General features: G+C 43.0%; 1 long non-coding RNA gene across 1 annotated transcript in view; it reads right to left on the reverse strand.

The window, feature by feature from the left end:
* The window catches only part of LOC146856532 (uncharacterized), a 600876-nt gene that overhangs the window by 284343 nt on the left and 290778 nt on the right, over positions 1–25755 (reverse strand). The gene's annotated exons all lie outside the window — the stretch shown is intronic.

The following is a 25755-nucleotide window of genomic DNA, read 5'->3' on the forward strand; positions in this document are numbered from 1 at the left end:
ACACCAGAAACACCATCCTGCAAGCCCTCGTCACCAGCCGCCTCGACTACGGCAACGCCCTCGATACCAGAATCTCAACCCAGCACCTCAGAAAACTCTATCCCATACAAAATACCTCTGTCAGACTCATCCTAGTCCTCCTCAAACAGACCCACATCAGCCCCACCTCAGAAACCTCCACTGGCTCCCCATCCAGAAGAGATGGCAGTTCAAGATCCTCATGCATGCATACAAAGCCATACATGACCAAGGACCATCAAATATCAACCAAAGTTCCACCTGCCCACAAGACACCTGCACTCTGCACCCCTCGTACTCACCCCCGCATCCAACGCTGCTGCAGCGGGGGCCACTCATTCTCCTACGTTGCTGCCCAGTCTTGGAACAACCAACCCCTCCACCTTCAAACGACACCCTCCCTGGGATTTCAGAAAGAAACTCAAGCAGAGACATTTTAAGGTATGGGCAAATTGGGTTCCAGCCTTTTTTGGAGGCCCCCTGATACAGCCAGCTCTGTTCTGCAGAGAGCCTGATGACCATGAATACTTATTAAACAGATTTTATTAAATATAATTTTCCTTAAATTTGTTTTCAATATGCGTGATGTGTGAAAGTCTATTACAGACACTTTGTTGACAAATGTTGTGTTTATGTTTCAAGCAACAGCCATAAAGACATCTCTTTCAGCTCAAAACAGGACTTCAGATATGAGAAATGGGAAGGTGTCACAGAGATTATCTGCAGTACTATTAGTGAGCTGCTGCTGTGTTACAATATTTGAAAACAGGTCACTATCCATGAATTTTAGATGTAAACACATTTAGAATTTGTACCAGTTTGCCGGTGCACTGTCAGTGACCTGGACAAAGGGATTAAAGATCTGAAATTGGATCATCAATTCAAAGCTGTTCCTAACAGGAAGGCCCAAATTATGTTTGGCCCAGGGTCTCCAAATTCCTTAAGATGTCCCTGAACTCAAGACCTGGCTTTTCTAAAATGACTCAGCACCGTCAGTGCCCAGGGGGGTGAAAGAGTGCCGTATACAAATTAATGATTGATTGATTGACAGCACCTACAACACAAGCAAACACGCATTATGACAAAAAAATTAACTGGAATAGAAAGAAGCATCGCAACATGCTTCCAAAATGTAGCAACAACCATTGAGGATTCCAAGAATCTGGAGGCAAAATTAGACTCAATGAAACAGGTTATGAACAATCTATGTGACCAAATGCAAGAGGACAATGCAATGCACAGACGCACTCAGCATTCTTCTGTATGTATATGTTGAGTCGCTCATTAAATTGTCTTGCACAGGCTACATCAACCCTATCATACTGTAGGGCTGCAGGTTGAAATGGGCCACTATGGTGGCGATGTTGCACGGGCCTTGTGCAAGTGACCACTGCAGTAGAGAGCTTACAGACTAGTCAAATTGCAAGAAGCGACGCAGCTGGGCATGCTAAAACTGAGGACCTATTCAGTATGGGCAGTGTCTCTGTGAATGAGGCAATGAATGTGGATCGCACTAGATCAAGAGGTGGCATTCTTGCTACATAAGGCTCCACTACACCTGTGCGATAAATTTCAGTTCGCAGACAACGCAAACAGTAATAACTCTTACATTTGCACCACATATTTTGTTATAATTTGCTATTTCAGTAACATGTACTGATACTGTACTTTCATTCCAACATTTTGAGGAGGTAAAAGAATTTTATAACTCCCCTTTACAACCTGAGAAATAAAGATCATTTTGTTTAACACTGCTCTTCTTGTGTTTAGCTTTGTGCAAAATGTAACACACAGCATCATTCACATACCTTAAAAGTAATTGTTTGCAATAGCCGTACGTCTGGCTCTTCCTTCTGCTACAAAAATACTTTCCTATGTTGCCTGTGCTGATGGGTTTTGTGGTTCTCCTACATCGGAATCTGATTCAGACATTATTTCCAGCAATCCTCTCCACATTAAAACCTTGTGGAACATTGCACAAGTAGCAATTATCAAGCAACTTATTTCTGGGGAATATTGTAGGGCACCCCCCACTATTGTATAGACAGCGAAATATACTTTTCAGTAGACCACATGTCCTTTCTATTAAAACTAGGTTTGTTTGTATACTGCATTGTTGCATACCTCCCTCTGGCTTGCTGGATGTAAATATGGTGTTAATATCCATGACCCCAGGGCATATGCACTGTCACCTAAAAACATTTGGGGGATGTTGCTATGATATACAATTTGAACATTTATGTTGTATACATAGCCAATATTTACCAAGAAGATAGCTATCTTCAAACTCTCCTCTGAGAAGACTTGAGTAAATGCAGCTATGCCTGAACATGAAAGAGTCATGTGTACCGCCATGGTACTTTGCTACAAAATCTGTGATATGTTCTGGGCCACAGATAACTTGTATATTTAGTCAATGGGTGTTTTTTCTATTTCTAAATATATACTCATTGTAAGAGGGAGGACATGTGGGAACATGGGTGCCACCAATACAGTCAATTACATGGGAAAATTGGGCAATGCAGTAAAAACTCAATTTTGCTAACTGCAACTCCTGTGCTGGGAAACGTAATATGGTGATGTATTCTCTCTACCATTGCATCTAGGAAATCATAAAAAAAAAATAGAAAGGGCACTCTGTGATACCCCACCTGCAGCAGCAATGACACCTTGGTAACTCCCAGAGGCTAATAGATGGAGTGAGAATAGTACCTGCAAATTGTTAGGTATTGGATTGCTTTTGACAGTGTTTCTCTCAAGCGGAGGACTTTTTTCTGCATGTGAGAAGTTGGCCTAGTATATGCTGTCCACTAATTAAAGTGGGCACTCTGTACCTGTCCAAACAGCCCTTTTGGTGATTTAACCTCTTCTGTGCCCATGACGAGATAGTCTCATCATGGAGCACGGTCGCGCTGTGCCCATGACGAGACTATCTCGTCATGAAACCCACCCGCGTGGGAAACGCCCGGCACAGGAGGGGGAAAGGGCGTGGCACCGAAGGGGTTAAGAGGTCAAAGATAACATTAGAAAGCTATACAAGTGGTAGCTGTGGAGAGCAGCCTTCAGGCTTAGTCTTGAAGGAATGTTAGGCAGCTTATTTTACCAGAATGCAACCTTACAGTATTGGTTAAATGAAAGGAGAACCACACAGTAGTTATAAAAATATGTAGTTATTAATATAACACTCTTTAAGTACGACACAGTACTCACAAAGCACACAATACTGTAGCACAGAAACAATAGTAAATAGCACTAATACACAGTGGGCTCCAGGGAAAAACCAAACTATATACTAAAATAGTGGTATTAGAACCACGACTCGAGTCAAGATAGTGTCTAGAGGTCGTAGAATCGCTGGGACCCCAAGGAACCACCCAAGGTGAGTAAGTAGGGACCCCACGGAGGATGGGTGCAGTGTGGGAACATGACATGCGCCGTACAATTCCATGGGAGAGTCGCGGTTAAAGTTTCAAAGTCTAAGGATCCTTCCCAGTGGACTTCGAGAAATCCAGTGGAACTTAGGAAGTTGGAGAGCCACTTCCACCGTGGATACCGTAGTACCAGAGTTACCTATCCCAGGGAAGCCGGGTGCATAGGTCTGAGAGGCGTTGGAAACCGCATTCGAACCCAATGGAGGACTTTGAAGAAGAGCCGCTGTTGGAATGAAGAAAAGTGTCAGTTGGAATCCAAAAGTGGATTCTTGTTTAAAAGTACCTGAAAGCATAGAGGACAGAGTCTGGGTCTTTCAGGAGTGACCAGGGGCTCGGTAGACGAATGCCCACCGAAGTCGGGTGCTTTAGGTGCATTGAGGGGGTTCTTGACTCTGTAGCTACCGGGACCAGGAGACGTCGAGGACGACCAGGAGCCAGATACGAGCTGTCGCATGAAGGATGGAAAATTATCTCGTATAAAGGGGGTCCCAGTATTTTCTGCATTGCAATCACGGTTCTTTAACTGTGGGACTATAGTGCCCATTTTTTGGGTTGTTTCTAGTATTTTTTTTAGTATATGACACTCTGATTGGACCAATATATACAGTAATTGGCTAGGTAAACGTTCTTCTTTTTCTTACAATATAATTCTTTTATATTGTTCACAAAAATCTTTTCTTTTCTTGCACATTGATTTGGTGGAGGTTATACTTTTTGTAATTCCTTTTTCTGAATGGAGGGCCTCAAAACCTTTGGATTTTCCGATGATGATTTCACTGCACTGATTGGTAGGGCAATTACAGGTGATAATGTGACCTCTATTCAATCTAGTGACAGTGGAGAATGGAACAATCTACTAAATCTAAGAAAGAAACTTAAACGTATGGAGTCGCATGCTCACTATATGCTCGAATACTTACGATCAGGAGTGATTCCTTCTGGTTTAAGGGTACGGAATGTCCCTGCACTGTTTGTAGAAGTCCGTAAGTTCCTGGAGCGGTGGTCCCTCATTGCGAACCGCTGCTCCAGGGACTGGATGATTCTTATAATAGAAACCACCAGAGAAATGATGGAAGTCCTAAGTAAGGAAATTACATCATTGGAAGAAAAACTGAATACCTCTACGGCATTAGAGGAAGCAAAAGCTAGATTGGAAAAAATAAATACCGATATGAAGGACTTTGAGATATATCTGAATAACAAAAAAACTGATAAATTAAAAAAAGATATCAGATGGTACACACAGGAAAAAGCATATCCGTACCTTCGCCCCACTTACTATCAAGACCCAAATTACAATAAAGACTATTCGGGTAGGAATAATAACTATCAAAGAAAAACACAGAATTTTTCTGATACGTTTTCGTCGGATTCTGACAATGAAGCTAGACAAGATTTAGATGAGGCACAATATGATTTCCACCCCCGTAGAGGTAGACAAATGGGAATGCAATCATACCGGGGACAGACACCTTTTTTATCACGGGGTCAATATCAAGGAAGAAACAAGAGATGGGTACCGGACAGAGGGGACCAACAACCTATGGCCCCTCAACATCAGCAGCCATATTTGAAAACCCGGAACCAACAATATTGGCGCCAATAGTCAGTATGGGCGAATGTCAAAAGAAAGATGATGTGTTACCAATCTTTAACTTATCATCCACTAGTTTTAACACAGAAGAATGTTCTGTTCTAAGTCGGGGCTTATCCTTTGTCCCTTCCACACGACCAAATCTGTTCAAATTACATGAGGATTTATACACCTTCTTCAGGAAGGTTAGACTTAAGAAATACTTTTTGGATCGGCCACCAGAAATCAATAATGAGAACCAGTCGAAATGTAAACCTCCATCTCAATTCACTCCGACCTTGGAGATGGTTGGTCCAGAAGTACAGATTTTTTAACAGAATGTCATCAAGGAGGTTACCAAACTAACCAAACATCCATCATATGTAAGAAATAATCTGTCCTCCATTGAAAATAATGCCTAGCAGAAGATCAAACCTAACATCAATCTTATTGTGAAACCATGTGACAAAGGTGGTGGAATAGTCGTTATGGATAAGAGTGACTATGATAAAAAAATCCTTAATATGCTAGCTGTCCCCCAACACTATAAAAAATTGCATCCCAGAGAGCTACCCCATCTCAAAAAGACAATTCAAGAATTAACAACTAGAGCATTGGAGGTTGGTGACATCTGTCAGCAGGAATACCTGTTTCTAAACAAAACCTGTCCGAAGACTGCTGCTCTCTATGGGCTTCCTAAAACTCATAAGGATATTCATAATCCACCTATGCGGCCTATTATATCAACTATAGGCTCTAGCACTGAACCCCTTTCCAAGTATGTAGATTCCTTCCTTTGTCCTCTCACCCAGATGTATGCTTCTTTTGTTCGCGACACTGGTGATGTCATCAGCAAACTTGAAGGTAGACCATTCAATCAAATGACTGAAATTCTAGTAACGCTTGACATTGAGGCCTTGTACACCAACATACCTCAATGTCAAGCGTTGCAATCTGTTTCCTCCTCACTTCAGAGGTTTCCTGAGGACAGACCAGATAACTTCATTTTAAATTGCTTGGAAATTGTCCTTTTGAATAATTTTTTTGAATTTGAGGGTTCCCTATACCAACAAGTTAAGGGCACCAGCATGGGTGCTTCGGTTGCTCCTAGCGTTGCCAACACCTATATGGGTGAATGGGAAATCAAGCATGTGTTCAATGAGGCGGCCCCCTTCTCTGACAATGTAGAGAGTTGGAGACGCTTCATTGACGATATTTTTATTATTTGGAAGGGTGACAATGAATCTCTGAATGAATACATCTTATGGTTGAATGCAAGCGATGATAATTTGAAGTTTACAGTAAAGAGTAGTGTCCATTCTGTGGAATTCCTGGACATCCTGATTTCGGGATATAATCATTTCCTAGAGGTCAGTTTATTCAGGAAACCGACTGCTAAGAATACGATTCTACAGTACCAGAGCTATCACCCTAACATCCAAAAGGACTCTATTCCATTCGGAGAGTTCCTACGGGTAAGAAGAAATTGTACTAACATGCTGGACTTTCATGCTCATGGTGATGCCCTTAGATCAAGACTCTTAGCAAGAGGTTATCCAAAGAGATTAGTGCGTCACGCATACAAGAGGGCTAAGTATTATAATCGTGATGCCTTATTGGAGGGAACCAAACGCACCCCTAAAGAACAAGTAGTATGTGTGATCAATCACTCCCCCCTTAATTTCAAGATTAAAATCTTGAATACTGACACGGATGAAACTCAGCTAGAGCAACCTTTGGTAGCCTACCGCAGAAATCGCAATCTTCGCGATATATTAGTACATACACGATCAAGCTTAAACAACACTATGCGTCAAACTACCCTAACGGGTCTACCAGCCATAATGGGAAACCATACCTGTGGTTCCTGTCACGCTTGTAACACTGCTTTGGTTACAGACGTATTTGTGTATCAGGGACATACTGCCAAATTGAAAGATCTCACAAACTGTAGAAGTCGTAACACCATTTATATCCTCCTATGTCCTTGTAATCTAGCTTACATAGGAGAAACAGCACGTGAGTTCAGGGTACGTTTTAGCGAACATAAATCTGCGATCCGTACTTGTAAGGCCTCTGCTCCTCTTGTTCAACACTTTTGTACTCAACATCACACTGAACAAGACATTAAATTGTGCCAAGCAGGGGTCCCTATGGAAACCCTGCGCAAAAGGAGAGAGACTTTCTGGATTTTTACTTTCGACAGTGTGAAACATGGCCTTAATGAGGAAATTCAATGGAATATTACTAAAACTTGGTAACTGTTTATGTAGATATTTTCCATTTCAACCCTCGATGCTAGGCTTGCCTATACCTATGGATTCCTGTTATATTCTGTTAGGAATCTGATTGAGGGATTTACCAGTAATAGCTATATAATTTGGACAACCCAAGGTTTCCTCGTCACGAGACTTGGGACCTAGTGTAACTATTACCTGAGACTTTCCCTGTATGTTCAATTGGGAATAGTCTTAATGAGTTTTCTAAATGAGCTGACTTTTCTTTATGTTGGGCTTCCCCTACAGTCCTGGAGTAAAATGCTCACTTGGCCACAGTGTTTACCTATAATTAAGCGTAATCTATTAGATTATTACAGGTTTTTTATATTCTCCTTGTTCTTTCTGAGTGAGCATATGTATTATCAACTCTGATGGAGACATATATATATATATATATATATATATACAGCTGGTTGTACACTATGATGTTGAGTCTGTCAGTTGTCGGATAGCTTTGCGTGGATAGTTCATGTCGTAAGAGAAGTTGTGCCCTTGCTCGAGGGATTTTCTATATTTTGTTTCCAGATTTTGTGGACAGATGGTCATACATGGACTGCTTGCTTGCAGTAGTGGTGCGAGTTTGTTGGCCTTGATACGTTCCTTTCCGTGGCGGTCTGTGTGTGCACTTATTGGTATAGTAGGTCGGGCTGAGGTGTGCATGCCTCCTCGGGTTGTGTATTTTGGGTGGAAGTCCTTTTTTTGGGAGCTCGAAGGTTGGGTTTGATTGTTTATGGTGTACTGTTCCAAGATGGCGTGCAATAATGGCGGTACCGGGTTAGTCCCCTTTTCTCTTTCTTAGATGACCTGACACACACCACTACAAGATGGCGCTGACAATAAATCCCTTCTCTGTAATTAAGAATCGGTGTGCCGGTAATTCATGGCCTTCACATAGACCTTTCTTGCTTATTTCAGGCATGATACTAGTACTTATACTCTAGAAAACCCTGTCTTTGTACAGTATGCATACTAAGTCGGACTAATGCGGTCTCTGCTGATATAATATATTACACCTTTCAAAGATGGCGCTTTTGATTAGCGTAAATTTGTTAGTCCCTTTTTAGTGACTGCCTCATCCACAGGTGATACGGTTTTTGACAATCTTGATTACGGAGGGAGGAGTATAAGTAGAGACACGCATTTGGATGTAGGCTCACTTCTTGACGGCAGGACGATCTGAGGACGCCTACGTGTGGCTGAAGGACTTAGATGTTTTGAACACTGGTGAGTTAGGAGTAAAAAGCTTGAATTTTTGTTTCCTTTTTTTAAACTGGGGCAATTTGTATGTTTGCTCCTTTATTCCTTGTCAGTAATCCAAGCTAGCGCCTACTTCACTATTACCTTTGGTTAGTTGGGTACCCAATTTCACAAACAAGTTTTTAATGACTGCCTTTTTCACAGATAATACGGCTTTGACAATCTTGATTACGGAGGGAGGAGTAGAAGTAGATACACGCATTTGGGTGTAGGCTCACTTCCTGACAGCAGGACGATCTGAGGATGCTTACGTGTGACTGAAGGACTTAGATGTTTTGAGCGCTGGTGAGTCAGGAGTAAAAAACGTTTGAATTGTTATTTTTCTCTTTAAACTGGGGTAATTTGGTTCTACTATTGCTTGTTAGTACTCCAATCCAGCGTTTGCCTCACTATTACCTTGGGCTAATTGGGTACTTAGCTTTATTTAAGAGTTAAGCATTGTAACTTTCCACCAAACGAAGGTAGGCTTAGACCCATATAGAATGGTGAAAAATAGCAGGTCTCTATCGAAAGTGTACTTACTTTTAAGTAAAGGGTGCATCTTGACATACCCCCTTATACTCATCCCCACTATTTTAGTGAAGTACAGTCATGATCTTGGACGTCCGCTGACTTTACTTTTGGTCCCATGCTTGGACCCAGACTTTATATATGGGTCATTAATATTAATTGACCGTTATCGCTTTGGCTGTCTCTCTGTATCTCTTTTAGGGACACCGTAAAGAATTGCAACAGCGTGTATTTGTACGGTTGAGACTCTGCCTATATCTGGTTTTGGATGGAAATAATATACTTTGGTGATCTTTAAACAAACTTTCTTTTAAAGGTAGTTACAATCATTTAAATCTGGTGATAGTGAGTAACAATTGATAAATAGGAGACAGACTATGATGCAGTATATTTTTAACTTCCCACACAGATACATGGAGTACTACGGAATCATTGTTGGATGTCTCCTAGCCGCATACTACATTTAGTGGGATTTAGAGTCTAACCACTATCGGTATGTAAACTCTATGTGGATATCATTGCCCTCGGCCAATATAAAAAGAACTAGCAGTACCTAAATAGAGAACTTGGAGTGATAATTAAAATATGCTATAATCTTGATTTAGGTTTTTTCTGCCTTAAATTTCACTAGGACATCTACAGATAAACAGACAAATAAGAGGAAGAATTTCCACTGTGATTACGTCTTACAGTACAAACAGCAGGCTTTGTAGGGTGATATTGTCCCCCTAAATAGTAAGTATCCTTCTTTACTGTATTTATAGGACTATTACCAAAAAAAACCAGGATTTCCTAACATAGATCCATACCTTTCTGATCAGAGTAGAGTAGAGTATTATAGGGATTATTTCCACTCACACACCTTCTCTTTTTAATTTCTGTCAAAGGTAACTCTCTCTCATTAGAATTTGTACTTCATATCGTACTAATTTGTGTGTTGATTCTCTCAGACTATCTTTATTATTCTTTTCTCTTCTCATTTTTTACTTGAATGCTTAGTTGTATAGATTGGCCCAACCGGTGTCTTTTATTATAGCACACAGTATTGATAATAATAATGTTTAGAGACTAGTGACTAATTTATCTTTTGTATGTAAAAATTCTCTTTTCTTTAGACACCCCAGGTTTTGAGAACTTGCGCTAAGAGAAGTAGCTGGTCCTGAAGAAGGTGGTTTCCACGTTTGCTTATACCACCGAATCTTCTTGTAGATCCTACAAAAAATTCTTGTAGCAGCTCCCTTTTTGGGGGCTATTAGGACTACCTTACCACTCATTATGTGTTAAGTGGTAAAGCTACTGAGATATATGTGTACGGAATGTCTGATATGTGTCTGTATGAATGAAGAGTTTGTATGTGCAGTGTTCTTTCTCCCTGGGTTTTGTTTTCCTTTTTTTGTCATGAATCAAAAGAATATCTTTGTCTTATCAAATTGACATGAACAATGTGTAAAGTATAAGTGAAAACGTTCATTTATGAAAAATTGATTTATCTGTTCAAAATTGATTATATTTTTATACAGAAAAAATGAAAATATAAAAATACGAAAAATAAAAAAAATATTAAGAATACACTTTTGTGCTTTGTGTGCTAGTTTATATATAAATAACTGTTGTTTAGGTCAAGAGGGAGTATTATTAGATAGATTGGCTTCATTTTCCCCTTTTCTCCCTGACCTATTGGAAAATTATCTCGTATAAAGGGGGTCCCAGTATTTTCTGCATTGTTGAGTACTGAGGGCCAGGTGTCCGGCTGAAGCACCAATAAGCCTTGGTAACAGCAACCCACGCAGAAGGTCAAAGAAGGTTACGGTTAGGACCAGCAAGGTCCAGGGGACTCAACAAACACAGGGGAGTCAGGGCAAGCCTGGAGCAACCAGGGGAGCCCAAGAGAAGCAAAGTTGACCCTCAAGGGGACTCACAGGCACAGGAGTTGCGAGGGGACCTCAAGCAGTTTCACAAAGCAACAGCCCACGGAGCACTCGGTGGAAGGAGGCCGGAGTTCTTTGTAGGAAATGGTGCCAGAGGTTGGGCTACTTGGAGCCCAGTGCACTTTTTCTGGAAACATCAACAAGCATATGTGTTGTGCTTAGCAATGCTTGCTTAGTATTCTTGTTAGAACCCCCACTTGCTGCTGTGGTGTGCTCTTGTGCGTGGGGGATTCCATGTTGGGCAGTTGGCGGCTCTCGTTTGGTGTAAGAGTAGCGGTGGCTCGTTGTACCCACAATAAACTCAAAACAGTGTGTACTCAGCGTGTCCTGTCATCTGTACCAGCGGGGACACTACATTGTTTTGGCAACGACTGGGTGAGCCACCGCAATGTTCCTCGGCACATCTCTGCTGGTGGTGAAATGGAAGCAGCTTCATGCGCATCAGGATAGCGCAGAAGTTGGTGGATCTGATATTAAATGCAATTTCCATGTGCTCATGGTGTCTACCACGACAGATCTTTGGAGGTATGCCAGCAACAGAGGTGAGTCGGCGCGGAGAGGAGATCTGCGCATGAAGTTGCATAGCGCATGTCTGGGATGCTTGTGGGACCTCTGCGCAAGCCTACGTTTGTTGACGGAGGGATTAAAGGCTTCAACGTGAAACAAATGAGTCTGCGGCAGGGGTTGGACAGTGTTCTCCCTTTAAATTGCGCATTGGTGGTTTTATCTTTTTAACGTGCATGCGCAAGAGAAATTGATTTATCTTCCTGTTCTTTGTGCATTTGGGCTTCGTGATTGATGTACGTCACGTTCACCAACTAGCGCGTCTACATCTTTGGAACTGTCAATGGCTAAAGTATTTACTGTCAGCTTATCAACAACAGTGTGGTGAGGTAATTTTCTTCTTCCGAGACAAGCACACCTTCTAGGAATCATAGGTGTCACAGCAATTATTCGGTGATACGCACACCAAAGACTAAGTTTGTTTTATTTATCCTTCCACATTTGAGTTTAAGGAGTTTCCGGGGCAAGTTTGTGAAAGATGTAACGCACACCACTGTGCTAAGCTTGCATGTTGATACATTTATTTGTTTTTTATTGTGTCTCTGTGATAATGCAAGTGTTACAACCACATTGCTGAAAAATAGAGTTCTTTATTTTTTTTGGCATTGTGCTCACAATCTATGATTTCTTTGGGGTATCATTCAAGTATATCTGTTTCAAGCTTCTTGTTCTTTTAATGTTCATACCATGTATGTGAAGTCATTGTTGTAGTCTCACTCTTCTAGTAATATGCAGTTGGTTAATCCTCCACCACCATTTTTGGAAAACCCAGGTAAACCACATTACCAATGGAGACAATGGTTTGATGCTTTCAACACTTATTTAGGGGCCATTGGGACTTCACGTTTAAGGGCTGAAAGGAAGAAGTGTCTTCGCCTTCATTCTTTAGGTTTGAGGGTAGAGAAGTCTACAAACATTTTCCTGATTTGATGTTGGCCGAGGGTGAAGTCGTGGACGAATATCAAGAAGCTGTTAAGAAACTTGTCACCAAATTTGATGTGCAACCTAGTTTAGTTGTATTAAGACACAAATTTTGTAAGCGTGCACAATCACAAGGTGAGAATGTTGACACATACATAAGTGCTTTATGAAAACTTTGTGCTGAATGCCAGTTTGGAAAATTCCATGACCAGTTAGTTAGGGACCAGTTTATTGCACATTGTTGAGACAAGCAAATCCAACAAAAATTGCTTACTATGGTTAATCCAGGTCTTGAAGAAGTTATTAAGGCGGCAACAAGTGTTGAATTGGCACAACTGTCTATCAAAGAGCTTAATGTAAATTGCACCCCAAAGGAGACTGTAAATGTTATTGCTTCATCCAATGCTTCTAGCAGCACCCCACGTAAAGGCAATAAGACTAATGAAAACGTTTTTTCAAAATAACTAATATTTGTTTGAGGTGTGGTTATGCACCACATGGGAAGGACAACAGGATATCTCCTGGAAGGAATGTTAAGCGTCATAAATGTGGCAAAGTGGAACACTTTGCAAAAGTGTGTCAGTCAAATATGACTAAACCTAATAAGGTCAATTGCATTATGGAGGATGAAAATTTACAAGATATGATTGTGGTCGTCACTGATGATGGCATTGTTACTGGTGATCCGGCTGATTGTGTGTAGGGCCGGACTGGCCGTAGCGGGCACTGGGCGTTTCCCAGGTGGGCCGCCTGGGTGGGGACCGGTTTTGGGCTCCTGGGGGTCCGTTTTTGATACCGGGGGCCGGCAATATCACCTCCCTGTCACAAAATTCTTTGAAACCGGCCCTAGCAAACAGCTCGGCCGCACCCCCTCTGCCCCACAGGGGGGCCGGCCGAGCAGTTTGCCAGGGCATGTATATCTATGATTACCTATGATTTGTTCAAAAAATCTTGGGGAAACAGGCCCCTCTTTCATAGAACCCATTGAGTCCAGTTTGTGGTTGAGCCCTTTGGTGGTTGCCCGCAAATGGAGTGGCAAAATAAGTTTATGCATTGACCTTAGGAGTTTGAATAAAGAAATTTGGGTGGATTCGCACCCTCTCCCTAGAATTGGTGATTTGTTGGAGGAATTTAGGGGTGCAGAGAGGTTCTCCAAGATCGATCTTGCCTCAGCTTACCACCAACTTCTGTTAGAAGATGAGTCTCATCACTCCACGGCTTTTAATTCCCCTTTTGGTTCATTTCAGTTCTGTAGAATGCCTTTCGGGCTTGCTTCGGCAGCCTCGGTCTTTCAAAGAATATGCAAACGATCCTCAATGATGTAAATGGTGTCGTCATCTTTTAAGATGATGTTCTTATTTTCACAAAACATTTGGAGGAACATGTGAATACATTGAAGACCGTGCTTCGCGTTTTCGAGGAGAATGGGATTGTTGGTATAAAGAATAAGTGTGAATTTTGGAAGAAAGAATTCGAACTTTTAGGGTATTTGGTCTTTGCTCAAGGTGTCAGTCCTAGGCCTAGTCTGGTGAAGGCAGTTGGTGAGTGTCCATGTCGAAAGAACAAGGATGAATTACGTTCCTTTTTGGGGTTGTGTGAGTTTTACTTACGTTTCATTCCAGACTATGCCAGTAAAATGAAGGCTCTCTCCAATATGCTACGGGCTAACAGTACTTTTCAGTGGAATGAAACATGTCAAGAAACGTTCGACTTGGTCAAGTCAGAGATGGTTAATGCTAAAACTCTCAGCGCGTATGACCCAGGTGTTCCTTGCACCATAACTATTGATGCAAGCATGTATGGGTTGGGCGCTGTTTTGACTTAACATTTGGGAGGAAGTGAATTCACTGTCAGTTATGCTTCCAGAGTGCTGCACGATCCTGAATTGAACTACTTGGTGATTGAAAAGGAGCTACTGGCGTGCTATTGGGCATGTGAAAAGTTCAGGACTTATATTTGGGGCAGATTTGTCGTTCAGACTGACCATAAGCCCCTTGTATACATCCTGGGCTGGTGAGCGACTTAAGTATGTCACACCACGCACATCTACCACTAAATTGCTGCAATATGATTTTGTGGTCAAGCACATTCCGGGTAAGGAAAAAGTCAGAGCTGATGTGTTGTCCAGGATTTCCATTAATGATGATGATGTACTTGACGTGGAAGAGGACAAGGAGGATTGTTTCATTGCTGCTGTAGATGCTCTGGAAAATAAAGCTTGTAGTGAAAGTGAGTGGAAAAAGGCAATGTCAGAGGTCCTAGTTTTGTGCAAAGTTAAAGAGTTCTTTGTGAATGGCTGGCCCAGGGAGAGATGTGTGTCTTCTGATCTTTACCCTTGCTGCAAAATTGCTGAGGAGTTGTCCATAGAAGATGGTATCATTATGAGAGATGGTAGGTGTATTTCTCAATTTAGTGTCCGTGTCAAACTGGTTGATTGTGCTCATGATGGAAACTTAGGGGCCACGATGACAGGTTGCACTATTGGTGGCTTTCAATGGATAGAGACATTGAGTCTAAAGTCAAAGAGTATGTCATTTGTTGCGGTGCTGAGAAGAGATACAAGGTCGCCACACCACCATTACAGCCTATTCCATTTCCAGAAAAACCTTGGCTTAAGGTGGGTATTGATTTAGTGGGTCCCTTTAATTTTCTTCCTCATCACTTATGCTTTGCGTTTGTCTTGATGGATTTTCACAGCAAGTGGCCGGAAGTCCGCTTCTGTGCTTCTCCAACTGCTAATAGTGCCATTAATTTTTTAAAAGAGATTTTTATGAGAGAAGGATTCCCGGAAGTGATTGTTTCTGACAATGGAGTGCAGTTTGTTAATCAGGACATGGGAGTGTTTCTACGTGAATCTGGTGTAAAGCATTTGAGAAGCTCAGTTGGTCATCCTCAAACAAATGGATTGGTCGAAAGGATGAACAGGGTTGTTGTGGAGTGCCTTAAGTGGGCAAAACACAATGGATACGATACGGAGGCTGCTGTCAGATCCATGTTGTGCTTTTACCGCACTACACCTCACTCCCTCACTAAAATAGCGCCTTTTTTATCTCTTAGAGGTTGGATTCCCATGTCCGCCTTATACGCTGCTTGGCTTTTTAAAACTGTTTGTGACAAAGTGTCATGCTGGGTGGACCAAAGTGCGTTGGAATCCAGGGTTGAAGCGGCACAGGAAAAAAAGTGTATTAGGTATGACCACAAAAATTCTGCAGAACCTATTGCATTGTTCCCTGGTGACATGGTTCGCGTCAAGAATTCCAATTTTGTAAAAAAAAAAAAGGATGTGCAGCATTTTGTGATCCTGTGTGTGTTGAGAAAGTGTGTAGTGGTGCTTTCATGGTATGTGGCGGGCATTGGTGGAAAGCTAGCAAAGTGGTGAAGGTTGCTGGAGCAACTAATCAGGTCATTGAACCCTCAGAACCCTCAAACCGTGCCAGGTGTGATGTTGAGGTATTTCCTCCCTCTTCCGGTGAACATGGTTCTAGTGGGGTACCAAGGAGGTTATGCCGTGCAAGACGGGCATCTTGGAAATTAAGATGATTACCTACAATGCAATATTGTACTCCTCTTGTTTCTACATTGCCACATTGTACTTTCTATGCAATTGTTATTCTGTACCTTATGTACTCTTTGTTGACCTATTAATAGTTTTTCTCTTTGGGAGGGTTGGGGGTTTTTCCTTTCTCTTTTAGGTTTTCTCCTTCTTGTTTTCTTTAAAAAAAAAAAGGTAATATGTGGTGCTAAACAATGCTTGCTTAGTATTCTTGTTAGAACCCCCACGCGCTGCTGTGGTGTGCTCTCGTGCATGGGGATTCCATGCTGGGCAGTTGGTGGCTCTCACTTGGTGTGAGAGCAGCGGTGGCTCGTTGTACCCACAATAAACTTGAAACAGTGTGTACTCACCGTGCCCCGTCGTCTGTACCAGCGGGGACACTACAATATGCACTTGTAAATGAACGCAGTGCACAGGGTTACAGGTATTGCAGCCCCAACAAGGGATTCTGACCTCAAACTTGGTGAGAGGGCAGCTCAGACCTCAAGGAACTTGAAAACCCAACTCCTGTGTTGCTGGAGCCTTCGGAGTCCGTAGGAACTCAGGAGCAGCAGACCGGTCAATCGTGACGTGGTGCCTACGGTTGCAGGGGAGTGACTCCTTCACTCCAAAGGAGATATCTTTAGCTGTCCTTGATGCTTCATAGGTCCTGCATGGAGCCTGTATGGTGCACGGGCACAGACGATGTTTCAGACTAAGAGGGAGAAGCAGTCGGGCCCAAGCGAAGTCCAGCGAAATCCTGAGTGTCCAGACAGTTGAAGTTCAGTGGTTTCTTGTACAGAATCTTGTCCACGTCGAATGTAGGGTACGACAGCCAGGTAAGCCCTTTTGTACCCACAGGAGAGGGTTGGACAGATTCAGGGCACCCTCCCAGGGGAGGGTCCGGACAGTGGGGACGTTACTCCCATGTCCTTTGTCCAGTTTCGTGCCAGAGCAGGAGCCAATGGCTCCCAGGACTGGTTTGAACTGGACTATGCGCAGAGACACCAAATGTGCCCCTCATGCTGACTTTCAGTCGCTGGCAAGTGCACCCACCCAGGCCTAACACACTAAATCCTGTCTGGGAGGTGGTCACACCTTCCTATGTCAGGATGCCTTATGTTCTGCCTTCCCCTGCTCGAGCTTAGCTCAGCAGCAGGAGGGCAGAAATGTGTCTCTGGTCATCAGCAATCCTTTTGGGCTGCCCGGGACAAGAAGGCTGGTACCGGGTACACCAGGGACCACACAAAGCTCGTTTCTGAGGGGTGAAATCATACCTTCCACACCAGTTACCGGTGTGGGTGTATGATTCCACAATGTTTGATACCAAACCTTTCTTCCATTTTTTTTTCTCTTGCAGTATTTGTAGTAACTTGTAGAAATTTGTAGAAACTGTGAATTATGATTTAAGGTTATGATTATGATTATCATTATAGTCAGAAGCAAGTGAGGGTAGGGTTGACCTATTGGGTTGTGGCTCTGTAGCGCTGCCATTTTCAGCGGCAGCTGTTAATAAGGGGGGGGTTCTTCTAGGAGACGGGGTGTGGTGTCACCCTTAGATTGGGTTCATGTTTGGTGAGGGTCAGGGAGGGAGCATGAGGTTAAAGGGGGGGAGAAAATCGTCATCATTGGGGCACTATGCTTTTAAAGAATGGGGAAGGTTTTTCTTAGTTTTGCACAGCATAAAAAATAAACTATATGTTATAGCTCATTCAACTTTCTGGATAATTATTGTTGTAGGAGGAGGATTAACACAAAAGATAAAACTTAATTATGAACTGGATCAAGTGTTTGGCCTGTAATGTCGCTGGTCTTAATAGCGCAGGTAAAAGAAGGCTGGTCCGAGAGGAGCTACGAATGTATCAGTCTCATTTAGTGGTCCTGACAGAAACACATTTGTCTTACAAAGACCGGAATTTATTAGCGGATTTGGGGTTAGAGGTAATCATTAGTACTACTCAAACTGTATCTATTAAAGGTGTAGCTATCTTAAAAGATAAAAAGTTTGCCTGCGAAGTCATCAACAAACTGGCAGATCAATGGGGCCGATGGGCAATAGCTCAGCTGGCTATAGGGCGTAAGAAATACGTGATCTGTGCCATTTATGGCCCTAATGTCGACGATCCTGATATTTTCGAATTCCTCAATTTGGAATTATTAAATTGGGAGGGGGAAAAATTAATCTTGGGGGATTTCAACTGCGTCTTAGACTATCATATAGATTCTACGGGGAGTAGGCGTAATGTAAGAATGTGTAAAACTCGCAGAGCAATCATACAAATGATGAGGCTCCAGTCCATTAAGGACGCCTGGAGACATATATATCCTCTAATACCGGGCTATACTTACTATTCGGCTCCTCATAAATCATACTCCAGGATTGACATGGCCTTGGTGTCTGATAGTGTACTTATAACATCGAAAATGGAAATATGTCCCCGGGTGACCTCCGACCATAACCCTATTATTTTCTCTTTTCAGGTTAAAATCGAAGATAAGGAAATCAGGCAATTCTCCTTCCCTAGGTATTTGTTGACTGATACTGAATATTTGCTGAGTACTACACAGCAATTAGAGGAATTTTTTAGAATAAATATAGGTTCTGCATCCCCAATAATTGTCTGGGATACTATGAAAGCGTTTGTCCGCGGCATTACACAGAAATATATTCTTTTACAGAATAAAAAACGAAAAAGCGAAATGGAGAATTTATTACTTAATTTGCGCGATATTGAGAGAGAACATGTGAAGGTAGTTAAGAGTAAGGATTTAAAGGCTCAGGAAAGTATGCTCCTCTCTTTAATTGATGCAAGAGTCGCAGTTAAAAAAAACTTAAGAGAAAAAATGGCCGCAAACTACAGTAAGCATCGGTTAGAGAGGTATGAGTATGGGGAGCACATAGGACATGTATTGGCATATCAGACTGCAGAGGCAAAAGCCAGAACTAAGATTGATGTTATTAAGGGAACAAATGGGATATTGTATACGGAAACATCGGATATCCTAGATCAGTTTTCGCAGTTTTATCAACAGTTATATTCTTTGACATGGCCCTCTAACCAAGAAGAGATACTAGGTTATATTAATAACAGTGGCCTCCAGCCTGCAGACAACGAGAAAATTAATACATTAGAAGAAACAGTCTTGTCAGAAGAAGTTGAATCCGCATTGTCACTACTGCCTAATGGGAAAGCGGCTGGTTTTGACTCGATACCATTAGAGTTTTATAAATCTTTCAAACAGATCATACTTCTACCTCTCATTAGTGTAATCCAATATGTAGCTATTAATGGTGAGGTGCCGGCATCATGGAATAAGACACAGATTGTGTTTTTCTTAAAAAAGGGCAAACCACCGACTGAGTGTGGCTCATACCGGCCAATTTCCCTTATTAATGCGGATGCGAAGATATTTTCTAAGATCTTGGCAAATCGCTTAGCCCCGCTTATGACGGACTTAGTTTCTGAAAGTCAACACGGATTCATATTAGGGAGGGATACTACTGCCCACGTTAACACGGCTATTAGCTCATTCGACTATGCAGAGCAAAAGAAAATTGATTTTGGCATGATCCTATTAGATGCTGAAAAAGCGTTCGATCGTGTCAGATGGGAATTTCTATGGGCTATTCTAGCAAAGATAGGTACCGGTAAGCAGTTCCAGTCCTGTGTAAAAGCTTTATATAGTAACCCACAAGCTAATCTTTGTTATATGGGCTCTAGGTCAGCATCATTCAGGATACTTTGCGGGACCAGGCAAGGTTGCCCGTTGTCACCATTACTTTTTGCTCTATATATAGAGCCATTTTTACGTATCCTTCAATCTTGTGCATATATTGATCCGTTGGTTTCCGGCACCTCTCAACTTAAGCTTACAGCATATGCTGACGACATAGCGGTTTATGCTACTAATCCAAGTGAGGCCGTGAATAAGATTATAGACGAAGCTGAGAAATACGGCAATGTCTCAGGGTACAAGCTGAACGTGAATAAAACTCAAGTACTTACTACTACAGGGATTCAAAATGTTATGACTGGGGCGTGCACTACAGTAACCTATCTGGGGGTAAAAATAACTCCTAATGTTAAACAGATCATAGACATCAATTATCTACCACTTTTGCAGGCAACCACTAGGCTGTTTAAATTTTGGCACAGGCTCCCTTTGGGACTACTGGGTAGATCTAACTTAATAAAAATGAAAATACTTCCCAAATTCCTATATTTGTTTCGCTCCATCCCGTTGAAAATCCCTAACAATCTGTTTAAAAAACTTGAGGGCATATGCAGTAGCTTTCTATGGGGTTATAAAAAACCCAGAAGAGCAATTGAGCTACTTAAATCTCCGTATGAACAAGGTGGACTGGGTTTCCCGGATTTTAAAATATATTTCTGGTCTTCATTTATTGGTCGTTTTCGATGCTTGTTGGGCTTGGACCAGTCAAACTCACTATTTAAGCTTATTTTAGGTAATCAGAGGGACATGTTTTTGTATGGAATAAATGATCCAAATTATTTTAAGAGAGTCAAGTTTAAGACTCTGAGGGATATTGTGGCTATATGGAGAGATATGTCTTTTAAGTGTAAGCTACCCAAAATCCATACTAAATTTCCATTGTGGGGGAACCCACTGCTCCCTAAGATTTTTCAGGATCAGGCAGGCAAATCTTGGAGTCAATATGGGATCTCATACCTGGGCGAAATTTATAATGAGACAGGAATCATGTCATTTGAAAATTTGCGTATAAGGTATAAGCTACCGGTAAACTTTTTTTTCAAGTATTTGCAAATAAGAGACTATTTAACTACAAGTTTTGCTCCAATTGAGTTCACACAGTCAAATGTTTGGGATTGTATATATGGTGCAAAGACCAAGTCCTTAATAGGTATGATGTACACCCATTTATCTAGCTTTAAACTGGATGGTAGCGTAAAATTAGCCGAACGTTGGAGTCAAACTTTGGGTACAGTGGTCTCGCCTAGTATGATCAAACAAGCACTAGTTAATGTAAAGGACTCGGTGCATTCTGTTAACTTGCAACTCCAGCAATTACGTATTACTTGTATGTTATACTACACACCGGCTAGAATCGCAAAATGGGATCCAGGTAGTATGATGGGAGATAAAAAATACTGCCCTAAATGCGGATTATACGCTGCCGACTTGCTACATATGTTTATTTCATGCCCTTCACTGACGGTTTTCTGGCAGAAAATCGAACAGCTACTCCAGTTAAAACTTGGCCTGAATCAACCATTGACTGATCTTGAAATCATGCTGGGCTGCAAAGAAAATAATTTAGGTTTAGCACGTCTCTTTTCAATCTTAATGGCGGCTGCTAGGCTAGCTATTGCTAGGGCTTGGATTTCTCCCACACCTCCTCAGGTTGAGGATTTTTGGTCGATAATTAAAGAAACTTATGGTTTAGAGGCTGCCCTAGCAAATACAAGGGGACTTCGTTCCCTGGTCAAATTAGATGCACTTTGGCGACCAATGTCCTTTTGATTATTTACTACATATTCTATATCGACTCTGTGGTTATGTATTTTGAGATGTAAAGGTTTCTCTGTGCCCTCATGATCATATTGCTTTATATTATTTGGCGATCATCTTAATTTGTGTTTATATGGTCCTTTATGATTACCTGCTTACTTCATTATTGTTGCTTTCCTTCTCCATATGTCATATGCTACTTATTTTATTTTCTTTTTGAATTCATCATATTGTTGATGTATACTATTATATTTGCTTTTGTCTTACTGTATTTTCTTTGTGCCTACTATGATGATGAAAATAAAAATATTTAAAAAAAAAAAAAAAAAAAAGATACCAAACACGATGGGATTACTTTCAGCCGTTTTAGAATTGATCATCACGCAGTTGCATAATGCCACTCTATATGTCGTAAATAGCGGCAGTACTAACAACCCAGGAGAATGGACTCTGTAGGCTGCAGGGATGTCCTGCTCATGCAGTGGCATCCTCTCACCTAAAACCAAGCACCCTGCCTTCAGGATTGTCAAGGCCTGCTATAGGAGTGACTTAGAGGTTTTAAGTGTGGTGACCCTTAGCTATAGTAAACTTATATCTTAAGTAAGTGGTGCATGCACCATATTACACAGGCCGCAATGGCAGGCCTGTAGTTCCATTTTGCATGACCTTTCATGTGTGGCATAATGCATGCTTCAGCCCATGGGAGGCCTCTGGGGTACCTATGCCCTGGTTACATGGGTACCTAATACTAGGGACTGACAAGGGTACCCCAGTATCCAATCTGGAGTGTACCCAAGTACATGACATAACAGTTTAATGAGAAAGCAGATAGACTGGGGTCCTGATTAGCAGGATCCCAGTCAGACTAGTCAAAACAGTATCACATGAAGCAAAAAGTAGGGGTAACCATAAGAAGCAGATCCTACTTTCCTACACTGCAATTAGGTCTAAAATCCCAGAAAACACTCAGCCTGTACTTATCAAACATTTCCTCCTCTTTTTGTTGGAAGAGTGTCAGACTCACACTGAAAATCTGTTCCTGTCTTCTCCTTCTATGCAGGGCATTCAGAATCCACATCTTCCTCGCATTGATGTACTGTGCTGCCATTGTGGAACACCCTGATGCATTTTGGGCCTTTTTATATAGGTTTCACCTAGTTACCCCCTGATCAGAGTTGGTGGTAATTTGCACGTGCTAAATCCATATTTTGCGACTATTCAATAATTGCGAATGGTTGATATATACTATTTGCAATTTGGTAGTTGGGAATTAGTAACATCGACTCGCAAACGCCGATCGCTAAAATACTGATTCAGTAACTAGTTGGTTCCGAAAAATAGCAAATGCTATTGATACACTTGAAAACTCAATTTTTGCAGTTGGTAACCAGTTTGCGACTGGTTACCAATTCGGTGACACTTTGTACATCTAGCCCCAAATTTTCTATGTACTTGTACATACTCTTTAGATATTTGCGATATTTAACATAGGCAGAAATCAGTTAAGCTGAGGATTAATTTAGGTTTGGTTTACCTGCCCCCATTTTCCTTACCATACCATCAGTTGCAAATGGGGGGACATATGGGAGTGTGCCGCCTTGTGACCAAGCTCATCCCATTTATGGGGGGGTGTAGAAAGGGTAAGAAGAGAAGCAGCTCTTCCCCACGGATATTGTGTTGGATATTGGAAAGTGAATTAACAGCAATTTACTGACTCTCTTGCATTTGGTAACTGTTGAGGCTCACAGAGGATCCATGGTGCCTGGATCAGAGTATATCTTTCATCCACATATTTGTCCGCTAGAATTTGTAGTAGGGGTTTTAGGCTACTCTTGTCCCTCCACCCTTTCTAGACCCAACTGCTCTTATACCATGGGTTACACTGACACTTCTAAATCTTAGTATCCTGGAACATCCTCCTGTACCTACACAAAACAGTTTATCTTATAATCTGCCCCAACGCCAAATGACAAATTCAGCATTCAAAGCTGAAGCAAGTGACTGTTACACATTTATACTATTGTTAGTAAATACAGTGTTTACACTAGTAACATGCTGTGCTGCCTTAGAGTGTTCAAACAGATCAATCAATCAATCCATTTGTAGAGCGCACTACTCACCCGTGAGGGTCTCAAGGCGCTGGGGGTGGGGTGGGGTGCTGCTACTGCTCGAACAGCCAGGTCTTGAGAAGTCTCCTGAAGGTCTGCAGGTCCTGGGTCTGTCGCAGGCGGATGGGGAGGATGTTCCAAGTCTTGGCAGCGAGGTGGGAGAATGATCTGCCACCAGCGGTCGCTCATCAGATGCGGGGGACGGTGGCGAGGGCGAGGTCAGCGGAGCGAAGCTGGCGATTCGGGGTGTAGAAGTGAGTCGTTCGTTGAGGTACGCTGGTCCAGTGTTATGGAGTGCTTTGTGAGCGTGGGTGAGGAGCTTGAAGGTGATCCTCTGGTTAACGGGGAACCAGTGCAGGTGGGCTGTGATGTGGCTGTGGCGGGGGATGCCGAGGATGAGGCGTGCAGAGGCGCTCTGTATGCGTTGTAGTCGTTTTTAGAGTTTGGCCGAGGTTCCCGCGTAGAGGGCATTGCCGTAGTCTAGTCTGCTACTGACGAGGGCCTGGGTGACCGTCCTTCTGGTTCTGGTGGGGATCCATCTGTAGATCTTGCGGTGCATGTGGAGGGTGTTGAAGCAGGAGGAGGAGACGGCGTTGACTTGCTGGGTCATTGACAGCGATGAGTCCAGGATGACCACCAGGTTGCGTGCGTGGTCAGTGGGGTTCGGCGCAGCTCGCAGCGTGGCCGACCACCATGAGTCATCCCAGGTGGAGGGGGTGGATCCGATGATGAGGACCTCCGTCTTGTCCGAGTTCAGTTTCAGGCAGCTGTTTTTCATCCATTCAGCGATGGCCTTCATTCCTTCATGGAGGTTGGTTTTGGCGGTAGTGGGGGCCTTGGTGAGGGAGAGGATCAGCTGGGTGTCGTCGGCGTATGAGATGATATTGAGGTCATGTGATCGGACGATGTTGGCGAGCGGTGCCATGTAGACGTTGAAGAGTGTCGGACTGAGGGACGATCCTTGGGGTACGCCGCAGATGATCTTGGTGTCTTTAGATCGGAATGGAGGGAGGCGGACACTCTGGGTTCTGTCGGTGAGGAAGGAGGTGGTCCTGTCCAGGGCTTTGTCGCGGATTCCTGCGTTGTGGAGGCGTGTGCGTAGGGTGTGGTGGCAGACTGTGTCGAAGGCAGCCGAAAGGTCCAGTAGGATGAGGGCCGTGGTTTCTCCGTTGTCCAGCAGGGCCCTGATGTCATCGGTGGCGGCGATGAGGGCTGTTTTGGTGCTGTGGTTGCTGCGGAATCCGGATTGGGATGGGTCGAGGATGTTGTTCTCTTCGAGGAAAAAGGTCAGTTGCCTGTTGACAATCTTCTTGATGACTTTCGCCAGGAACGGGAGTAGGGAGATGGGCCGGGAGGTCCTTGGGGTCCGCCTTGGGTTTATTGAGTAAGGCATTGATCTCAGCGTGCTTCCAGCTCTCCGGGAAGGTGGTGGTCTCGAAGGAGTTGTTGATGATCTTTGCGAGGTGGGGTCCGTTGAAGATGTGGTGCGGGCAGGGGTCTGATGGTGAGCCGGAGTGGATGGTGTTCATGATTTTGATGATGTTGTCGTTGTTGACGTGGGTCCAGGAAAGCAGGCGGTCAGAGCGGCTGGGGGGCGGTGAGTCCGAGGTGTAGGTGGCTGTCTGGGGGGCCTGGTTGTTGAAGCTGTCATGAATGTCAGCGATCTTGCGGTGGAAGAAGGTGGCTAGGGAGTCGCAGAGGTCTTGCGATAGCAGGATGTCGTTGGAGTTGGAGCTGGGGTTGGAGAGTTCCTTCACTATGTTGAAGAGCTCTTTGCTGTTGTGTGCGTTGTTGTCGATGCGTTCTTTGAAGGAGGTCCTTTTGGCGGTTCGGATGAGTTGGTGGTGTCTGCAGATGGCGCTCTTGTAGGCTGCATTGCTGTCCAGTGTCTGTTCGTGGTGCCACTTCTTCTCGAGCCTGCAGCAGGCCTGCTTGGATGCCTGGAGGTCAGAGGTGAACCAGGTGGCTTTCCTGTCGGTGCGTCTATTTGAGGGTTTCTTGATCGGATCACAACTTTCTTGGCATACAAAAAAGTGCCTATTAGGGCGCCATCCGTGCAGTCTTATTTTCCAACAGAACGCAAAGAAAGCCATCACTAAATTGCTGAAGGAAACCAGCTGATCCCTTGGATTGGCAGATGA

This window comes from Triturus cristatus, chromosome 4_1 (assembly GCF_964204655.1).
Source record: "Triturus cristatus chromosome 4_1, aTriCri1.1, whole genome shotgun sequence".
Taxonomy (NCBI): Eukaryota; Metazoa; Chordata; class Amphibia; order Caudata; family Salamandridae; genus Triturus; species Triturus cristatus.